The following is a 22,322-nucleotide window of genomic DNA, read 5'->3' on the forward strand; positions in this document are numbered from 1 at the left end:
TTCTTGTTGCTCACACCAAGAGGGGTCTCAAGTTTTTCAACCCATGAAGGGGTTTCAAGTCTCGTACCCCAGGAGGGGGTTTCAAGTCTTTCACCCTAGGAGGGGGTCTCAAGTCTTTCACCACAAAAGGAGTTTTCTGATGTTGTACCCCAGGAGCGGCTTCCAAGTATTATACCCCAGGAGGGGTCTTCAGAAGTTACACCCCAGGTGGGGCTTTCGAGTTTTGTACCCCTGGAGGGGGTCTCAAGTCTCTCATTCCAAGTAGGGATTTTAAGTTTCATACCCCTGGAGGGGGTTTTCTAGTTTATCGCCCCAAGAAGGGATCTTAAGTTGTTCTCCCCAAGAGGGAGTTTCAAGTCTCGTACCCCAAGAGGGAGTTTCAAGTCTTGTACCCCAGGAGTGGGTTTCTAGCTTCACACCCCAGGAAGGGATCTCAAGTCTTTCATCCCAAGAGGGGGTTTCAAGTCTTGCGTCCCAAGAGGCGGTCTCATGTCTCTCACCCCAGGAGAGGGGTCATAAGTTTTTCACCTCAAGAGGAATTTTCAAGTCTTGCATTCCAAGGGGGAGTTTCAAGTTTCGCACCCAAGGAGGGGGTACCAATCAGATTCCAGGTATTATCTTCTAGAAGGTGCTAGATAAATGTGAAGTAGAATCTGATTGATTGCTATGAGCAACATTACTTCTTAATAAATTTACCTCTTAGAATCTATAACGAAAAGCGAAGCTAAGATGTTAATAGAAAGCCATGTAGGCATAGCCTTTGAGAATATTAGCAGTAAGATCAATTACCTTATCATGGGCCATGATGGTAGAGAGTCCAAACAAAACAAAGCAAAGGGCTTTGGGACTAAGATTATAGATGAAGTTGGCTTATTTGAATTAATAAATACCTCAGCCAGCGGGAAGTCATCTTTTGAGCATTTCATCCCAGTGGAAGATAACTTGTCTAATGCTAATTCTGTCTTGTCACAGGATCCTACCCATTCTGGTGCTCTTCAAAGTTCATATTCTTTAGTTACAAACAGTTCCTGGTGTCTACAATTCTAATGCTCCTGAATCTCAGTTTGGGTCTTGTGTTGTTTTGAGTGAAGAACATCTATCAAGTTCATTATAATCACCCAATCATTGGTCTAAGGAATCTCTAAGTGGTTTCATCCCAGTTCCTAAAAAAAATTCTGTAACATCGTCTATAAACTTCGATGAAGAAGTGTCACAGCACAGCTGAACCCGGGTGTCTCTTTCCGGTTTCGGCGATGCTGGGGTCCAGGTGGGCGAAAGACAGCGGGCGGGAGATCCCCGGCACCCACTGTCAGCTGTTGTCTTTCCTCCGGCGGTTCTGTGTGCAGATGGATGAGGCTTCCATAGGGACGCATGCGCCGCTCTGTTCTGGATTCAAAGTGACAGGTGCGGGAAGTAGGTGGTGCTGATTGAGGCTGCTTGAACTCTGACCTATATAAGGAAGTTCCTGGGATTACTCCAGTGCCAGAGTATAGGCTCCATTACCATACTCCAGCGTTCCTGTGCATATCCTGATTATTGATTCTGACCTTGGCTTGTTTGTGACTCCGATTCCATCTGACCCCTGGCACTGTATTTGATATCTGGTTCTGACCTCGGCTACTCCCTGTGACCCGTTTATGTCTGCTCCCTGGTACCGTCTCATCTGGTTGGTTTTGACCCGGCCTGTCGACTACTCTTAAGTCTTCTGCACTCCAACCAAAGTTCACCAGCACCTGTATAGGAGAACCTAACCTGAGGGGCACGACCTGTGTGTCGGACACAGCCAAGTCCATACCTTCTTGCAAGGGTCCCTGGTGAATAGTGCTGGCACACTAGATTCTGCGCCTCAGGTATAGGTCAAGTCAACTCTCTGATACGGGTCGCATCCACAATCCGTCCGAAGTTGTGACAGAATACTCTGGCCCAAAAACTGGATGCTGCTGGTAATCCCTTGCCTCTCGACTTATTGGAGAATTTACTTGGTCGAGTGGAAAAGCAAGAACGAGATCAGGCCCAAATCATGCAGTGCCTGCAAACGTTAATGCAACAAGTGGGCAGTCTATGGTGTCTGTTCCAGTGGCTGGGGCATCCGCACCACTGCAAATTCCAAATCCCTCCAAATATGACGGTGAACCCAAAACTTGTCGGGGTTTCTTGAATCAGTGTTCGATCCAATTCGAAATTCAAGCGGCAAATATTACCTCCGAGAGAACCAAGGTGGCCTATGTAATTTCCTTGCTGTCCGGACAGGCTCTGGTCTGGGCTTCTCCACTGTGGGAGAGGATTGATCCTGTGGTTAATGACAGCGCTAAATTTTTAGACGCCTTCAGAAAAGTATTCAATGAGCCTGGCAGGGTATCGTCTGCTTCATCAGCTATCCTGCAATTAAAACAAGGAAGCCAGACTGCAGGTCAGTACGCAGTACAATTCAGAACCCTTGCTTCCGAATTAGAATGGAACAATGAAGCTCTGGTCGCGGCTTTCATTCAAGGCTTTTCCGAGCAAATTAAAGATGTCTTAGCATCCAGAGAGTTGCCTACATCCTTGGATGATTTAATCTCTTTATAATCCGCATTGACTGTCGCCACAGGGAGAGAACTCGAGAGCGGGAGCAATCTCGGCGGTTCAGTTTCAAGCATGCACCTCATTTTACTGCCCCGGTAGACTCTTCTGAAGAGCCTATGAAGATTGGAAAATCTCATTTGCCAGTTGCGGAGAGAGAAAGGAGATTTAAAAATAAACTGTGCTTGTACTGCAGAGATCCAGGTCATTGTCTCATTTAGTGTCCTAAACGTCCGGGAAATGACAAGGCCTAACTGATCGAGGGGTGGTCAGCCTAGGTGCGCTCCAACACACCCCAAGCGAGAAAATATTACCGCAGTTTGTGATCGATGTGATCTGCTGCTAGAAAAACCCACTGAGACGCTTGAGGCCTTCCAGGATTCAGGAGCCAATGGCAATTTTATCACTGCTAAAAAGGTCCAGGAGTTAGGAATCCGCAGTGTTCCTTTACAAAGTCCACTCTGTGTCATTGGGGTAGACGGAATAAACTTCCTATGGCCACCATCAAATCCAGAACTCCAGAGGTTACCATGCAAGTTGGCGCTCTTCACAAAGAGTCGATTTCTTTCTATATAATTCCTTTATCTGATAGTTCGATTATTCTGGATCTTCCATGGTTATGCAAGCATGCTCCTACGTTAGAATGGAATGAGCCCCAAATTTTTTTCATGGGGATCCCAGTGTTGTCAGAGATGTTTACCCTTAATCCGACCACCACATCGAGTCATCCAGAGTATGAACATCGTCCCAGAAGATTCTCTACCCACACCATACCAGGGACATATTCAGTAAAAATGCTGCTGAAACACTTCCTGCCCATCGGGAGTGGGACTGTGCCATAGAGTTAATGCCAGGGAAGATGCCTCCCTGCGGAAGAGTGTCTCCCCTGTCACTTACGGAGACCCAAGCAGTGACTGATTATGTCAAGGAGAATCTTTAAAGTCGGGTTTATCCAAGATTCCAAGTCTCCAGCAGGTGTCGGTCTTTCCTTTGTCAAGAAGAAGGATGGAGGCTTGAGAACGTGCATTGACTACCGGGGGTTGACCACCATTACTATCAAATATTGGTATCCTTTACCACTAATATCTGAACTCTTTCATCAAATAAAAGGTGCAAAGATCTTTACCAAACTAGATCTTCATGGGGCATACAATTTGATTAGAATCCAAGCAGGAGACGAGTGGAAAACTGCCTTTAATACTTGAGATGGGTACTAGGAGTATTTGGCCATGCCTTTTGGATTAAGTAATGCACCAGCGGTTTTCCAGAAATTCATGAACCACATCTTTTGAGATCTATTGTACGAATTTGCAGTGGTGTACCTCAATGATATCTTGATATTTTATCCCAACTTCATGCTAATCAGCTCTACTGCAAATTGGAAATATGCTCCTTTGACCAAACAGAGTTAAAGTTTTTGTGGTATATAATTTTGGGATGGAGTCTCCAGATGGATCCAGAGAAAATTTCCGCCATTGTCAGTTGGCCTCGTCCATTAGGACTAAGGCCCTTATTCAGACCAGCTCGCTGCCGCTGGCTGCTCACTGGGTCTGTGGACTTTTTTTTCTCCGGCCACTCGCAAAGCTGTGGGAGACCACCCACAGCTTGTGCGAGCGGCCAGGAGACCTTCACGATAATCGCGACCATCGGCCTTGCGACGAGACTCTGCAGTAGGGTCTAGGCTGCTGCAAGGCCGAGTTGACACACTGCTCTAATAGAGCAGGAAGTCCACTACTGACATCACTAGTGATGTCAGTTTGCCCACCCAACAAATGCCAGGCATTCCTAAGGGAACGCCTGCGTTTGTTCAGCCATCCCCCCCTACCCGCCCACAAAACGGGGCGAGCTGTCACTCACCATCAACAGCCGTCCCGTCTTGTTGCGAGCACCATTGCGATTGAACTTCAGTTGCTCTGCGATGCTCGCGCAGGTTGGACGTGGCGCATGCGCAGTGAAAAGGCGATATGTTTCTTTGGTTTCTGCAATTTCTACCGACAGTTTTTCAGAAGCTATTTATCTATTGCAGCTCCTATCCCTTCACTCACCAAGAAAGCTCAGGATACCAGGGTTTGGCCACAGGACGCAGAGGAAGCGTTTGTCAAATTAAAGCAGTGTTTCACTTCGGCCCCCATTCTGAGACAACCCAATTGTGATCAACCATTCTTCCTAGAAGTGGATGCCTCTACAGTTGGTGTTGGGGCGGTCTTGTCCCAAAAAGATGAAGGTGGTAAATGCTACTCTTGTGGTTTCTTCTCCCATAAATTCTCAGCACCGGAGAACTATGCAGTTGGGGATAAGGAGTAGTTAGCCATTAAACTGGCTTTGCAAGAGTGGAGATATCTGCTGGAGGGGGCAAAATTCCCGGACACGGTTTTCACTGATCACAAGAATCTCACTTATCTCAAAATGGCTCATTGCCTCAATTATCGCCAGTCCAGATGGTCACTGTTTTTTGATCATTTTAATCTGATTATCACCTATCGTCCAGGTTGTAAGAACGTGAAAGCTGATGCTCTGTCTCGAGCATTTAGTTCTGTTGAGGAGACTGAAGTACGGGAGAACAAGCCAATTCTGAACCCTGCATGTTTTGTTGCAGTTACCAAAATCAAGATTCCTCCAGGGAAGACGTTTATAGCACCTGAACTCCGAACTAAGGGCATGATTCAGACCCGCTCGCAAACACTATGCGTTCGCGAGCGGGTCGATGTTTGGCCACTGTGCATGCGCACACCAGAGCCGGCTCCGACGTGCGCATGCGCGAGACCCGGCTAGTGATGGGCGCTCCATCGCTACGGGTGTCGCACCAAAGCGGGGCAGCTGTTAATTTTGATTGACAGCTTGCCCCGTTTTGAAGGCGGCCAGGGGGGGTTGCTGGACAAACGGAGGTGTTCCCGAAGGAATGCCTGCCATTTGAGGGCGGCACCACTGACATCACAAGTGATGTCAGTGGGTGAGCTTCCGGCTCTAATAGAGCCGAAAGCTCACTGGGGCTTGCGGGTTCGAGACCCTACCACAAGGGTCTCGTCGCAAGCCCCGATGGTCGTGATGGTCGAGACCATCGCGACCATCACCTGGCCGCTCACAATAGCTTTGGGTGGTCACCCACAACTAAGCGAGCGGCCAGGAGTTGATCCTCAGGAAGTAGTGGCGGCCGACTGTATGTCGCGATGTCAAAGACTTTGTGGCAGCCTGTATCACCTGTGCTCAACACAAGGTGCCTCCTCAACTTCCCTCGGGTTCTTTATGTCTACTTTCAGTACCTGATCATCCTTGGTCTCATATTTCCATGGATTTCATAATGGATCTACCAGTGGTACTCTCCGTTCTTCATTCAGTATGGGTTGCATCCTGTGATACCTGCGTTGCCGGCAGTTATCATCCTTTATTCAGTTCAGTCAGTATCCCTTCCAGCTGTTGGTGGTACAGTTAGTCGGTTCTTCAAAATTTGGAAAGAGCTGAAGAGAAAATTGTGTAAAACTCCTGCCAGGTATAAACGGGTGGTAGACAAGAAGAGAAGGAAGGGTCCTGTATTGTTCCCTTGTGATAACGACTGGTTATTTACTAAACATTTGTGATTGAAAGTTCCCACCATGAAGTTTGCTCCCAGATTCATTGGTCCTATTCAGATTCACAGAAGAAAAGGATGTTCCCTCCAGCACACTGCAACAATATTAGCAAAAATACTTGAACCCTACATGATAATAGAAATTCAGAGGTATTAGTTGTATACATTTGCAAATATATGATTAAGCGCCGGGCCAGCGTCAAGGCTCCTCTATACCGGTGTCCCTAACATTCAGGGGTTCACGTCTGAGGTGCAGGGCACCCCAAAAGAATCCAACCAAGGACCATCCCCAAGGCATCACATGAAAAAAGGAAAGAAGGTGATAGTGAAGTGTAAAGTATAGATATGTAAAGACAATCAATAAGTGTTAATATAGTAAGAAAGAATTTAAATTACATGAATAATAAACAAACAAATAAAAAGGTGATGAAAAAGTATCTATGTGCGTTAAGTGATGATGCCCTGAAAAAGCCCAGCCAGAGCAACCCCGGGGCCCACGCTCAAATGCTCACCCCAAAATACTGAATGCTACCTAATAGTAGCACCCACTCTGGGTCATATAATTACATATTAATGTACTGCATAATAACAGCACATATATAAATATATATAAACAGAGAGCTGACTCACCTAGGAGGTACCGCAGAAACCTCCAAATGGCACTGTATGAACCAGCACATCCTCCCAATGCTGGCTCCCTTCATGCCTCTCATAACTGCAATAAAAAATATAGTGGTTGCTCACATCAGCTTAATGGTATTGCACATGTGCTTGTAAAGGGCAGGGTTTACTCTGAGCCACAGAAGAAAAGGGTGTTCCCTCCAGCACACTGCAGGAATATCAGCAAAAATACTTGAACCCTACATGATAACAGAAATTCAGAGGTATTAGTTGCATACATTTGCAAATATATGATTAAGCACCTGTGGTTCAGAGTAAAGCCCGCCCCTTTACAAGCACCTGTGCAATACCATTAAGCTGATGTGAGCGACCACTATATTTTTCATTCCTTTTCAGATTCTTCAGGTAATCAATCCAGTGGCTGTTCATTTAAAACTTCCTGGTACCCTCAAGATACATCCACTTGACCCAAAAATGGTTACAATCAGAGACACTAACTGGATCCCAGATGGTTGAAAGAGTTGTCATGGATCGTTACTTGAGGTCCCTGCCCATGGCTTTATGTAAGTGGGTGAGCCACTGGGACAGCTGACCAGGTAGTGGAGATGGTGGAAAGGTATCTGGTGGCAGAGGAACATGAAGGATAAGTTTCTTCAGAGGTTCCACGCTGCAGAGAAACCACCATATAGGTTAGGTATATTTGGAACGGAATGTAGAGGAATGCTCCTATAGTGATGAAAAGTTGGTGGAGCATCATGAGGACAGTGCCCCATTTCGAGTGACCACGCCCCTCATGACGCGCAGCAACACCTAATTTTTTGGCCACGCTCCTATGGCATGCGCATACCATCCCTTTCACAGATAGTTTACATTTTTACCACTGAAGGTAACATAAGTTCTGGCAAGGGGTTGGAGCTGGAACCACCCATTACTAAATGTCTAGTTTCATCTATGGAGAGAGGAGGGGGCCCTGGACGGGGAGTGAACATGGGCCCCCTCCTCCCTTAATACGCCCCTGGCACAAAGTGAGCATTCCAGTCCTTGTACATAAAGACGCATACTTGTACACCGGGGGAAGGGCTTTTACTAACAGTATCTTCTGATAAAACGCAGATGCAGCAGTGTGCGACTCAGAGTCAGCTCCTAAGTTTGCATGAGAATTAGCAAAATATGTATGTGCACTATGGGCCTGATTCAGCTTTGGGAATAGAGTAAGATATAGCAAGTAACTGTGCATCTTGAAAATTGTAAAACCATGCTGCACTGCATGTGAGGCAGATTTAAAATGTGCAGAGAGATTTAGCTTTGGGAGGGGTGTGTCCAAACTGAAATCTAAATTGCAGTGTAAATATAAAGCTGCCCAGTATTTGTGGGCTACATGCAAAAGCAGCCAGTATTTATCCTACATGCTAAAAAAAAGTATTTGCACCCCTTGCATTGCAACATGGTTTGTCCAGGTTCACAGTTACGTGCTATATCTTACTCTTTTCCCAATTCTGAATCAGGCCCTATGTCCTCTTTCTGAGCCTCACAGACTGTTAATACCAACTCCGGACTGCCAGGGCCCTACCGTAGGCTATCCCTATTTTTCCTCTTTTAAGCTCATAGCCACACAAACTTCCATTCATTTTATGTATTAATTTATTTACAATTATTTATATATAGCACAGGTTCTCAAACTCGGTCCTCAGGACCCCAAACAGTGCATGTTTTCCAGGTCTCCTCACAGAATCACAAGTGAAATAATTAGCTCCACGGCCTGTGGATCTTTTAAAATGTGTCAGTGAGTAGTGAACATACCTGTGCACCTGCTGGAAAAATGTGTGAGTTCCTGAGGACCAGTGGTGTTTCTACGGGGGTCGAGCAGGGCTCGCGCCCTGGGCGCCACCGGACCAGCGGCGCGGGGGGGCATCGCCAGCCGCGGTCCAGGACACTGGTCGGTGCAGTGCGGACCGCACCACACATTAACAAACACCGCCGCCGGCTAGTACACTCGTACTACCCGGCGGCAGTGTGTTTGTTTTGGGAGCCAATGAGAGTCAGACAGACTGACTGCTGAGCTGCGCCCACTGCCGGAGCCAGGCTGAAGCTTACTCATGAGCTTTATCTTCCGGCTCCCACAGTGGTTTATGGGAGAGACGTCATGATGTCTCTCCCACAGTGCAGAGAGCGGGCCGGCCCGGGAGGACGGAGGAGCGGACGGTGGTAGGTGCAGGAGCGGGAATTCAGGTAAATGTTTTTTTTTCTTTATGTGTGTCTTTGTCTGGCACAGCTGGGGGGGGGCACTACTGGGGGCACTGCATAGGGGGGACTACTATTGGGGGCACTATATAAGGGGCACTGCATAGGGGGAACACTACTGGGGGTACTGCATAGGGGGGACTACTACTGGGGACACAATAGAAGGGGCACTACCAGGGTCATCTTTAGAGAGGGGGGGCATGTCCATTCCCCATCCGGGGCCCCCTCCTCTCTTCCTGGCAGCCGGCTGCCGACTGACAACTGACGCGGTGGGCCAGCCACCGGAACATTAGTAGACTCTGGGTACTAGAGTGTGCCCAGCGTCTACGGCGCATGTGCAAAATGCTGGGAAAATGGGCGCGGCTGCCATTTTTCCAGCTTTTTCTACAGTGCCGAGACCCGGTGCAGGACCGCGGAGAGGTCCGCGTGCACCGCACAACCCTGCACCCATTATAGATATGCCCCTGGGCACTACATAGGGGGGACTACTACTCGGGGCACTATATAATGGGCATTGCATTGGAGGGACTGTGGGCACTATATAAGGGGCACTACTGGGGGCACTGCATAGGGGGTACTACTGGGGGCACTATATAAGGGGCACTGCATAGGGGGGACCACTACTGGGGACACTGCATAGGGGGGGCTACTGGGAGCACTGCATAATGGGCACTACTGGCAGCACTGCATGGAGGGACCACTACTGGGGGCACTGCATAGGGGAGACTACTACTGGGGCACTGTATAAGGGGCACTGTATAGGGGGGGACCACTCCTGAGGGGCATTGTATAAGGGGCACTACTGGGAGCACTTCATAAGGGGGACCACTACTGGGGGCCCTGTATAAGGGGCACTACATAGGGGGGACCACTACTGGGGGGCACTGTATAAGGGGCACTGCTGGTAGCACTGTATAAGTGGCACTACTGGGGGCACTGTATAAGAGTACACTACTGGGGGCACTGTATAATGGGCACTACTGGGGGTATTGTATATGGGCACTACTACAGGGGGCACTGCTACTGGGGACATTGCAAGAGGGGCACTAATATTTTGGGCATTAAGGTGCATATGGAATGGAATGCTCCCAGAGTGACGAGAAACGGTGGTGTGTCATGTTGCCACGCCCCCATTTCCTAGTCACCACGCCCCTTATGGCATTTGACTTAGGCGCGCGCACCTTCTTGGGGAGGGGGGAGGGGCTCCATTTTTTTACATTCCCTGGGCTCCATATACCCTAGTTATGCCACTGCTGAGGACCGAGTTTGAGAACCTCTGATCTATAAATATTTCGGTGTCATGTAGTTTTTGTTTGTTTATGCATCATATTATTATTTTTTTACGACTGTGCATGCATCTACATACCTAAAAAGGCGCACTGTGCATGCCTCACCAGCTGTCTGCGCACAGAATCGCAGGACTGATTGAGTTGCTTGGACACTGGAAAGCATTGGGCATTCCTGGGTATTGACTGGGAGATGGCTAAACAGACGCGCCAAAGATATTCCATATGATGGACGTGTTATGGGAGTGTCACGGGCGTGTTGCAGGAGTGGTTTAGGACTCAGACATTAATAGGTGAAATAATACTTCCATTATCTAGCATTATAATTTACTTGTCTCCCTGGTACAGTCTAATGCTGGCTACACACTAAGCGATATTTCGTTCACACAGCCGAAGAATTATTTATTGGTCAGTCTATCTGGCAATGCGTATACACAATATATCTGTGAACCACGTCTTTCACAGATATATTGCATCGGCTGTGATATGTCTAAAAGCTATGTCGTCCACATCTGCTGGTGTGTACACACAACCACTGACCGACCCATATCCTGGCCTCAGGAACCAGCAATAATTACATCATATTTTTTGTCCTACAATGAGCTGTCATAGTAAATAGCCTTATCCTAAAAATAATATATTAATTACAGAAAAATATGGAAGAGAAGTAACGGTACGGCTCAATATATATATTTTACAGACATGGAACACAAATGGAACTCATCGAAAACCAGAAGTAGAAACTATAGACGACACCTACGGTGTGGTACAGGAAAGTGCATTCCATTTACTGGAGGTCAAGGGAGACGTGCATTCCATAAACGTTCCATACACCGGAAGTGCGGCGGAATGGAGCGCAGTTAATGGTAGACGAAATCTGTATAGGATTGAGGATAGATAAGAATGGTGGTTTCTGCAAGGTGTTTTGGTATATGACAGCCTGTTTGCTGAGTGAATGGTTTGTGTCAGGTGGTCAGCTCATCCTATAAGCAGAGGGATAGGAGGAGTTAAATGAAGGATATATAAGGCAGGGTTAGAGGGCAGCTCAGCCTCTTTTGCAGTGGAATTTCGGAAAGGCTGAGTATCTCTGGCATATTTATCTTATCTACTTTATTACCACTGTCTTTTTTCACCATGTCCCGTCCTCGTCGCGATGCCCCCCCTCCCCGCCGGCTGGCTGAATTTTCGTGCCCTCTGCGCTCTGTTCCCGCCCGCTTATCTCCCCCAACCTCCCCTTCCCAGTTTCATACATCTACCCCGAGCGGCTCTGCCCCGCTTGACATCGGCCCCCTCCTCTGCCTGCACTCTTTCCCCGCGTGCTTCTGCATCTGGCGCGCCTACATCCCCACCACGCCCCGGCGCCAGCTCTTCTGCCAGCATCGCGGCCCCTGCTTCTCCAGCGCGAGACGGGTCTGCGCATCCCCATCCGCTCACCCTCTCTCCGGTCAGCGTTGCGTCTCCTTTGGCGCCGCTGGGGTCCCCTTGCACACCTGCTTTGCCTGCGGCTCCTGCGGGGGCTCTCGGCGGCGTCGGTGACGTGCGCGCCGCATTTTCCGCGGGTCTGCCCCATTCAAGCAGCGGGGGTCACCTGACCTCAGCCCCGTCCTGGCCTTATGTTGGGTCCGGTGGTATCGTGGCCACCGCGGCTGTGACCTCTGCCGCTTTGATTTCCGGTGGCCCAGCCGGCCTGGCCCATGCGGCGGGCCCGGTGGCCATCTTGCCTCAGGCGGCCATTTTAGGTGCGGGGTCTCCCTATTTCCCAGGCACCTTTTCACATTTTTCGGGGGGGTTAGCGCAGCGTTTAAGCTCCCCAACTTTGCCCGCTACTCCATTCGCTGGAGTGTCATTTGGGCACATAGTGCCGGTTTCGATTCAACCCCCATGGTACACCCCAGCCGGCAGCCAGGCACCCTCCTTTAATGCACCACCCCCCCCTTTCTATGGCAGGCCCTTCTTGGGGTCAGACTTCTTGGAGCTCAGGCGTAGCTCCTCCGATTTTGACATCTTCTGTTGCTGTTCCTCCTGCCCCCTTTTATTCTCCCCATTTCGTGGCCCCTCCTTCGGCATATCCTCCTGCTTTTCAGCATGCGCAGTTTCAGTACCCTTACCTGCCAGCTTGGCAAGTTTACCCACCTGCCTCGGCCGCGCCCCCGCCTTTGCCCTCAGTTTCCTCTTTCAGCACGCACTCCGGCCAAACTGCCTCTGCTTTTCCCCCGCCCAGTTTGTCGCCTCCTCCACGGGCGCCAGCCATTCCTCCTCCTAAGCCGGTCACCATGTCCCTTCCCACCCCGGAGGTTTCCAGGTCCGTTTCTGCGGTGGCTCACACGTCTTCCTTAGTTCCAGGCCTAGAAGTATCTGATGGTCCAAGTGGTGAGGTGTCCGCGGTTCTTTCATTGCCTGCTTCGGGACAGGAAGATTCGGCACCGGTATCCGAAGCTGTGGCGTCGTCAAGGGAGAAGTCTGCTGAAGCGGGTCCGCTTCCATCTGGTTCCGGTGAGTATGAAACTCCTTTGTCTTCTTCTGACTCTTCTTCTTCTTCATCTCACTCTTCTGGTTCCCCCGCTCGCCCCCGTAAAATTGCTAGACTGGTTGCGCGGCGGCTGGCGAAAAAGTCAGGTAGCGAGACTAGGAGGTCTGATGAGTCAGGGGCAAAAGCGCAGGAGGCAGGGGCAGATACAGTGCATTGCGCGAATACTGCGGTGCTACGAGGCTTACGGAAAAGTGTAAAAGGCAAAATTCGCAAAGGGAAATTTGTAGACCTGTTTGCACTCACAGATGACATGAGGAAAGGCTTGGCGCAGGCTAAAAAATCGGGAGGCATAGGAGAAGATGCTTTTTGCAGCTTTAATACTTGGTTGAAAGGCATGCTCATATTTGCGACATGTTATTTGGAGACCAGGGCGCAGGAGTACGTTAACATTCTCAGGTATCTATTTTTAGTGCTCGACATGTTCGTCAGGTCTCGTAACTTGGCATGGCGTGAATATGATTCACAATTTAGGAAAAAACATGACGGTTCTTCAGTTATTCCTTTTCGGGGTTAAGGATGTTGAAGTATGGTTAGAGGTCTCTCAACAGCGTCGGCCTCCCTTGGACGGTGCGCCTCCTCGGAAAAGCTATGCTGCCAACAGGCAGGGGTCGACAGGAGTGGGGAGAGGGAAATGCTTCGCCTATAACGACTCCAAATGTACTAGGGGGTCGGGGTGTCGCTTTCGCCACTCCTGTCGTCTCTGCGGAGGTGAGCATCCGGCCAGGGACTGTCGACGTGGGGCAGGAGGTATTTCCCAGGACCGTGCCGAGGGCCCCAAGAGTGCTAGTTAAGGCTTGTTCTCCAGTCCGTTTAGATGCTCTTATTAGATGGTTACATTTATACCCATGTAGAGAGGATGCACTTTTTCTTTACGAAGGTTTTTCAGTAGGTTTTCGTTTACCCATTGACAGGCAGTTGATAGTTAGGGCATCCCAGAATTTGCGCTCTGCCAGGGATTTTCCCGGGGAATTGAGGGTTAAAGTGCGTGCGGAGGTTTTGCTGGGGAGGATGGAGGGTCCTTTTCCTTGTTCTCCCTTGCATAATCTCTGTATTTCTCCAGTGGGCGTAGTTCCTAAAAAAGTGCCGGGCAAGTTTTGTTTGATTCAACATCTTTCATATCCGCAGGGAGGTTCTGTTAATGATGCCATACCAGAGAATTGTCGTAGGGTCGTTTACCAATCATTTGACGATACCTTGAATTTAGTTCGTAGTTTTGGACATGGCGCTTTGTTGGCTAAATTAGATATAGAATCAGCGTTTCGTTTATTACCAATGCATCCTGAGGCCATGAGATTTCTGGGTTTTAGGTTAGATTCGGGTTATTTTGTAGATAAGTGTTTACCTATGGGCTGTGCGGTTTCCTGTGCCTATTTTGAGAAATTCAGCTCCTTTCTTCAGTGGTGTCTACATGCCGGGACCGGACAAACGGGCATAGCGCACTATTTAGATGATTTTCTCTTTATTGGTCCAGGAAGAAGTGACGTTTGTGCTAACCTCCTTTTTTCTGCGCAGTCCTTATTTAGAGTTTTAGGTGTTCCCGTTGCTAATGAGAAGACAGAGGGTCCGTCTGTTTGTTTATCTTATTTGGGAATTGAGATAGATACGATAGAGGGCTGTTGTAGACTTCCCATTGATAAGGTTGAGAAACTGCGGGGTCTTATTGAGGTCTGCTTAGCAGAAGATTCGGTTAGGTTACGTAGAGTTCAGTCTCTCCTCGGCTCCTTAAATTTTGCTTGCCGTATTATTCCAGTGGGTAGGGTCTTTTGTAGAATATTGGAGAGGGCAACAGCTGGCGGGGTTCGGCCGCATCACTACATTCGCCTGTCCGCGGAGATAAAGGAGGATCTTCGCATGTGGAATAGGTTTTTGATACACTTTAATGGCGAAAGCATTTGGCCTTCGCCTCCATTAGCGAACAGTTCATTGCAACTTTTTACGGATGCGGCCGGTTCATCCGGTTTTGGGGCCTTTTTCAATGGGGAATGGTGCGCGGCTCCGTGGCCGATAGCTTGGCGCGAGGAGGGTTTGACGGATAACTTGTTGCTGCTGGAACTTTTTCCAATTGTCGTATCAGTTGAACTTTGGTCCGTGCGACTGAGCAACTGTCATGTAGTATTTTGGTGCGACAATTTGGGTGTGGTTCATGCCATCAACAACCAGCGTTCGTCTTCACATTTTGTTTTGCGTTTGCTCCGACATTTAGTTTTGCGCTGCTTGGAGTTTAATATTAGATTCAGGGCGAAGCATGTGCTAGGGGTGTGTAATGACATTGCAGACGCGCTGTCCCGATTTCAATTTGATCGCTTCCGGGCGCTTGTGCCGTCGGCTTCTAACGTTGGTTTGGTATGCCCCTCGTTTGTGTGGCAGATTATCAGGCCGGCTTAGAAGGTTTGGCGTTAAAGTCGCTTGCTCCATCGACTTTCCGGGCTTACTCAGCCGCTTGGCGGGATTGGTGCACGCATTGTGCTCTCCCAGACGTGGAGGGTAAGTCTCCGGACAGTTGATTTCATCTTTTGTTTGGTTTAGATATCAGCAGGGCAGATCTAGAGCGTTTATAGGTTCCGCGCTTGCTGGTATCTCCTTTTTCTGCAAATTAAAAGGTTTACATGATCCCACCAAGGCTTTCGTGTTAGTGAAGGCTTTGAGGGGTTGGGCTAAGGGGTCGCCAGCACGTTCAGACTCTCGCCGGCCAGTTGATTTGCAGCTTTTGTCTGGCTTGTTGACTTCAATGGGAAAGGTAGCGGTTGATTCGTATGAAACTTTTCTTTTTAGGCTTGCTTTTGCGGTAGCATTTTTTGGGGCGTTTCGGGTTAGTGAGGTAGTGTCTAGCAATAAAACTTCCACAGTTTCTGGTCTTTTGTTAAAAGACATTGTTTTTCGTGACTCAGCAGTACTTTGCAAGCTGCGTTTCTCCAAAACAGATCAAACAGGCAGGGGGAAATGGGTTACTCTTCATAAGAATAGGGATTTAGACATCTGTCCAGTTCAGTTAGCTGCAAGGTTTATGGAGTTGCGTCCTAGTGGGGGTGCGCAGTGGCTAATTCATACGGATGGCTCTCCTCTAACCAAGTTTCAATTCGCAGCAGTTTTTAAGAAAGGTTTGTTAGAGTTGGGTTTGAATCCTTCAGAGTATGGCACGCATTCTTTTCGTATTGGCGCTGCTACTTGTGCGGCCCTCTCAGGGGCATCTGTGCAGGACATTCAGAAGGTGGGGCGCTGGAAGTCAGCTGCGTATAAAAAGTATGTGCGTTGCGATAAGTTATAGGGGCGCACCCTACGTTAACCCGAAAACGTTGCTTACCTGCCAATTGGTCAACGGTTAGCGTTGAGCAATTGGGGGTGTAAAGGGATTTTTAATTTTTCCTCCCGTTAGCCATGATTTGACCCATTTGGTTCACAGGCAGGTTTTTTGGTTTTTCTTCTTCACTCGGGTTCCTGTTTTCCCCAGTTCTGCATCCCTGCTAGTCAGTTGCTATGTGTTACTAAAGTTGTGTCCGTTGGAATTGGGTTTGGTGCGGTTCTCACGGTTAGGTTCTCTCTTTTTCCACAGCATTGGCGGAAGAAGAGGGGCAGGTGTGGCTTCTTGGTCACTCATATATTTTTTGGGCGGAAAGATATGTGTTGTCCCAAAAACAGGTTTTGTGGCCTCGCAGGTTTAGAGTGCGTTGGATTGGTGTAAGGGGCTTGCGTGTGGAATCTGTTTTGGCACTGATAGTTTCATCGGTGGCGAAGTGGGGAGTTCCAAAAATATTGGTTTTACATGTTGGGGGGAATGATGTGGGCCAGTTGAAAGGTGTGGAGTTGATTGTCAGGATTCGTGAAGTGATGGACGAGATCCGTTTGCGGTGGCCCACTATTCGGATTGTATGGTCTGAAATGATGCCTCGTTTGACATGGAGGGGAGTGCGCAAGTATGGTGCTTTGGAGAGAGCGCGTAAGAAAGCCAATGTTGCGATTGCCAAGCATGTGGAAAAAATTGAAGGAATTTTGGTGAGTCATGGCTTTTTGGTTAGTGATATTGGGAAGTTCCTTCGTCATGATGGTGTGCATTTGAATGCTTTGGGGACCAGTTTGTTTGTGAAGGATTTATTCTCATTTTTGGTTTAGTTTTTGGGTGGCGGGCCAGTCTTTCCTTAGGGCCTGGCTTTGGCGGGAGTTCGCTGCAACTCAGTGGCTTTAGGTGGCGTAAGACAACTTTGTGGGGGCACTGTCCCTCATTGCTCCTGGCGAATTTGTCCTTCTCTTTGCGGGGGGACCCGGGTGCTGTTTTTGTGCGAAAGCACCTCGGATTGGCCCAGGAGGGAATTGAGACTCTCGCATCGTTAGTACGTCTTGAAGGGGGGTCGTTTAGTCGTCCTCCGAGTATTGATCAAGGTGAAAGCTAGAACTGAGTTGCAGCGTCTCTTGGCCACCCTGGTTAGGTTGATTGAATTTAATTTATAAATAAAAAGCTGTGACCTTTTTTAGCCAAGCTCTGGTGTCCGTATCTTTATTTATTTGTAACTTAAGTTAAGTAAGCTAATCAGGCGTTAAGGTATTGTAAAGCAGTAAACCAATGCAGATCTTATTAATATTGACTAATTAAGAAACAATTACTGTCACTTCTGTATAGAGAATAGTTTTTTTGGGGGCTGTTGGATTATGTGCACCCAGATAAGCAGCTAAAGTGAGAGCAGCATGTGATTCATAAAGAGGGATGAGGGTTAACTTGCTGGTTCACTCTATGTACAATCTCCTTTACTTGCATGTCTTTTAGTACTAATGATATACAGTAAATAGGATCAGCATAATAATGTACTTATAGAGTGAAATGTGTACATTTATTTTGTGTTAATGTTAAAGTAAGTACGTACCAGGTTTGATCTGGATACAATGTACCTCCATACTCTATAAAGGGATCATTAGGACTCCACTCCACATTGCCTTGAGAAAGTGCAGGAGATGATCGAAACGCATTGTCTGTCGAGTAGAGTCATCTTCAATTGGCGGAATCTTGTCCAGAGGTTGGCAACAGCAGGTGCCGGACCACTAGGCTTCTGTAGCCTAGATCCGAATAATATATACAGTACACTCCTCAGACTCACCAATTTCTGGTAAAGCCTCCAATTAACACTATTATTTGTGTTTTTATGGATATTGTGTGAATTATTGTGTACAAATAATTTTTTGTAAAACGTACTGCATAATTATTGGGATATTCTCTCCCTTTTAATCTTTTATATTTACAAAACTTATGTCCTCATAGATGCATGAAGTAGAAAACGAACTACATGGATAGCAGGGTATTATTACAAGCCATATTTCTACACTTTCACATTTTACATGTGCATGTGTTACAGTTGGTTGGTATAAGTGCACGGGCCAGGGTCCTATCCACTATTTTATCCAATGATGACATAACAGCTGGTTCTTCTGGCCAGACATTTCTGCCAGTTGATTGGTAAGTGTGCATGCACAAGTTCGTTGGTGAATAATCTTGCCAAATCATTAGATCAGTCGGCAGGTTGGTAAGTGTGTCGTTTTGTCGTTCAAGTGTGTACATTAGACTATTTTTTTATTTGTTCAACATTTCAATTTTAAAAAACAACTTTAATCAGGTGTGGTTAAAGCAAACTCAAGACATGAGATATCTAAAACCATTACATAAGGCATATTCTGACTTGTGGGTATTACCGTGTGCCATAAGGTCAATTGTGGGCACTACTGTGTGGCACAATGTCAATTGTGGGCACTACTGTGTGGCATAATGTGAATTGGGGGCATTATATTACAGTTCAAAATGTTACCCTTCAAAATTAAAATGTTCCTTTCTTCAGAGAATTGCACCTTGCCCCAAAAAATGCTAGATTGAGCACTATAAGTCTGATAAGGGAGTTAATATATGGCAGCTCTCAGCAAGTCCTTAACGGGGTTGTTGAAACTCACAAATTGTGCATTGTGGCATTACTTATCAGGTGCCAGTGAACAGACCACTACCTATTTACAGCATCACATATAAAATGGGAACAAAAAAAAGGAATACTTGCAGTTTACAGAAAAATCAGGAACATTTCTGGGAGTGTGAACGTGCATTGTGCACAGCAGGAAGATACACCCATGATGTAAATGGCTGCACTAAGCAGTATGGCAGTGTGTGAACGATTTTGCATAGGAATGGGGTCAGTTCCTCTGGTGCCCCCAGCTTGCTGGGCCACACAACATTGCCAGGTCAGGCTAGACCTTCAGCCGCTACTATTTGGCCTATAACATTAAAGGGACATATTATGCACCTTATGTGGCATTTTAAAAAGCAGCAATATTTATGTGTGCAGAAATGTGACACATGTAATGAAATTTGTTGCAATGTGCACTCTCACACTCATGATTATTTTGAGACATAAATAAGGTTGAACCAAGCAATATTTCAGGATAAAAATGGAAGATGAAATGAATGAATGAGGGGGATGGTCCTAAACGGTAAAGACAGGATTTTAAAGTGACATTTTTCTGTTTCCACCATGCATATTTCCAGTCACATCCACAAGCTCACAGAAGCGCAAGTTGATTATACAGGGTCAGTTCCAACAACATGGTATGTGAGTGTGCACATGCATTTTATGCACAATGTACAGAACACACACAAAAGGTACCTGGGTGCAAATAGAAATGTTTTGCAGCTCATATTAATGTCATTTTTGTAAATGACCTTCAGAATGCTGTTTTTGTGCTTGGATTAAGGATCTCACAGTGAGGGGTTAATGGTTGACGCCATAACACGATATAATGCAGGTTGGAGGTAAAAATGGAAAGCTTGTTAGCTATAAATTATTGCCTGTACAATACACTTCCATTATTGTATTAATTTTGAATGTACACCACAAAATGTATACATATTAGATTTCTGGATGCAGTGCAGCTATATCAGTGTGTATTTTTAAATGCATGTCTCTTTGTGTATGCACACATGTGCATATCAATTGCATCATTCCATCAGAGCGCTGCGCATTTATCTTACAATACTGTTTCCATGGCAACAACTCAATGTGTGGAGCCATTTATTACCATTACTGAACTACACAATCATTTGCAAGCCCCTAGGCTACCAGTAGCCAAACCTGCCTGTGTAACAGCATAACACTGAGCCATCATGCAGGCATCTCACCTGAATGATTGATTGCCCCACCAATGAAAGAAGCTAATCGGAGAAAGGGGCGTGCCTATGCAAATGACTGACTGAGAAACATCGTGATCCAGGTTTTGCTTATTACCCCCCAAAAACAGCTCATCGTGACCATCAGAGGCAGCTCAGGCACTATAACAGAGGACAGGATCAAGATTCTGTAAGACAATCAGAGAGGAGGCTAGCTACCATTACTCAGGTGAGTACGTATTTACAGCTATACATAAAAGTGGTCTGCTACAGAGGGTGTGCGCTGTACCATATGGTTTTTTACACTCTGATGCACTGCACATTCACAAGAGATTTTACACTACTGTCCATAGCCCACGGTTTGCTATGCAAACAATAGCACAAGGATGTCATTATAGCTCATTTTATAAAAGAAGGTGGGTGTTTGGCTGTATCATTTACAATATACAGATCAATATGCAGATCGTGTTAACACATAGGCTACTTTCCATTATTAACGAATGACATTACCTGCTCGCAATCTGTACACACAATCATTTATTTGTATATCTCGAATAACGAAGCAAACAAGTATCCAACAGGTGTGAAAAATGCCAGCAGAGGTAATATGTGGTACGTGTTTATTGCGGTGCTTCAGCACAATACTATGCGCATTTATCAAAACGCACAGGGAAATGCGTTGTGTGTCTAGACACACAAATGAAGACATCTAAAGGTATATAAAAAAACAGATATTGACAGGACAGAGCATAAATCCAATATTTTTGCTTCAGATGCACAAACATGAGACAAATCCCTCCCTTCAGAGAACCGTGTGGGCTTTCAGCGTGATATCACAGTGAGGGGGGTGACAACGCTTTGCAGGGGAAAGTGAGGCACATAAACACCCTTAGAATGCACTCTGGGAGCTCTGTGTGTACCAGGCAATAGTTACCATGGAAACCACCTCAGCACCAGCTCACACTTATACAGGACGGAAGATGGGACTGATCCTGCATTTTCTCAGAGGGGGAGGGAGGGAAAAATAAGAAAGAGTAAAACAGTACTGATGGAAGTGTTCTAACCCTTTTAAATATATATTGGAATACAGATACAATACACTTCATTTTGTAAGGTTGCATTTAGGTACAATCAGCAGTTAGGATTGTTATGCCTAGCATAAGTAAGCAATTGTCTGATTGGTTGCACAGTTTAGTGCAAATTTTGCACCTAAATGCAATGTCAGTAAATTAGCCCTAATGAATGTCTAAAATATTAATAACATTGACAGTAACACAGGCACAAAAGATTATCTGTTTAATTTTTAAGTAAAAAAAAGCATTGGCACAAACAATAGTCCTGATTTTGTGCAAATACCCATTTGTTCACCTTTGTATATATGTGTGTGTGTGTATATATATATATATATATGTATATATATATAAATTGTATGCTCACACTATCACAATACATCACATTTTTTTTTCAGTAGATATCTTGCTTGCAGGTCTCCCTGAAAGCACTAATAGTAAGGTATTTTGAGCTTAAAAATGTAAGATATAAGCGTACCTAGATAGATTATTTATATAGCCCAACATCGGTTTCTTTGTTCTTTATTCAATGTAGCCTCAGAAAATACTTAATATGCCTACATGCATAATAAAGGGGCAAATACGGATTTCAGAATTTCAATGAAAGGTTATAAGACATAACATATGCATACTTCAGATCAACTTATATGAAGGCTTATCTGATTTCTAATTAGTTTTGTCAAAGGCAAATTAATCCAGTCATCTTCTCTTTACTGATGTTATTTGGAACATATCCACATATCAGAAACACCAGCAGTGATAATAGAGTAGTATTGTTTTTTAAATAAATGTATTCAGTAATTGCAGACAAGTTCATGCATACATTTGAAAAACTTGAATAGTTCCAGATAAAGAGGATCATTAAATGCATTTCGTTGTTTCTAACTTTCACATCTCTGATGAAGTTGGAAATGATGAAACGCATTGGGTGGTCCTCTTTGTATGGAACCCTGGTTGGATACCCTGCACACAGAACTTCAGCTGGAACTACCCTCTGGAATCAGGGGTAAAGCAGCAGAGAGGTGGATTATACATGTACAGGACTACAACCAGTGCCAGATAAGCTATTAGTCAAGTCTTAAAAATGTACTTATGAATTTGTCTGTGATCAGTGTAACTAAAAGTAACTCTGATAAGCCTTCATGAAAGTTGTTCTGATGTACACATATATTATTTATAACCTTTTATTCAAAGTCTAAAATACTACACTATCGGTATTGGCCCCTTTATTTTCTGAGGCTTCTACAGGATGAAGTATAAAGAAACTGAGATAGGCCTAAATAAATCTAGAATACTTATATCTATACATTCTTTGAAA

General features: G+C 46.2%; 1 protein-coding gene across 1 annotated transcript in view; it reads left to right on the forward strand.

Annotated features, from left to right (window-relative positions):
* The first annotated feature begins 19,904 nt into the window (after positions 1-19,904).
* Positions 19,905-22,322, forward strand: part of HPCAL4 (hippocalcin like 4) — a 51,445-nt gene continuing 49,027 nt past the window's right edge. The window contains exon 1 of the mRNA XM_088481029.1: positions 19,905-20,163. The gene's annotated coding sequence lies outside the window, so the exon portion shown is untranslated. The remainder of the gene's footprint in view (positions 20,164-22,322) is intronic.

Source organism: Taudactylus pleione, unplaced genomic scaffold (genome assembly GCF_031769625.1).
Source record: "Taudactylus pleione unplaced genomic scaffold, aTauple2 ptg000260l, whole genome shotgun sequence".
Taxonomy (NCBI): domain Eukaryota; kingdom Metazoa; phylum Chordata; class Amphibia; order Anura; family Myobatrachidae; genus Taudactylus; species Taudactylus pleione.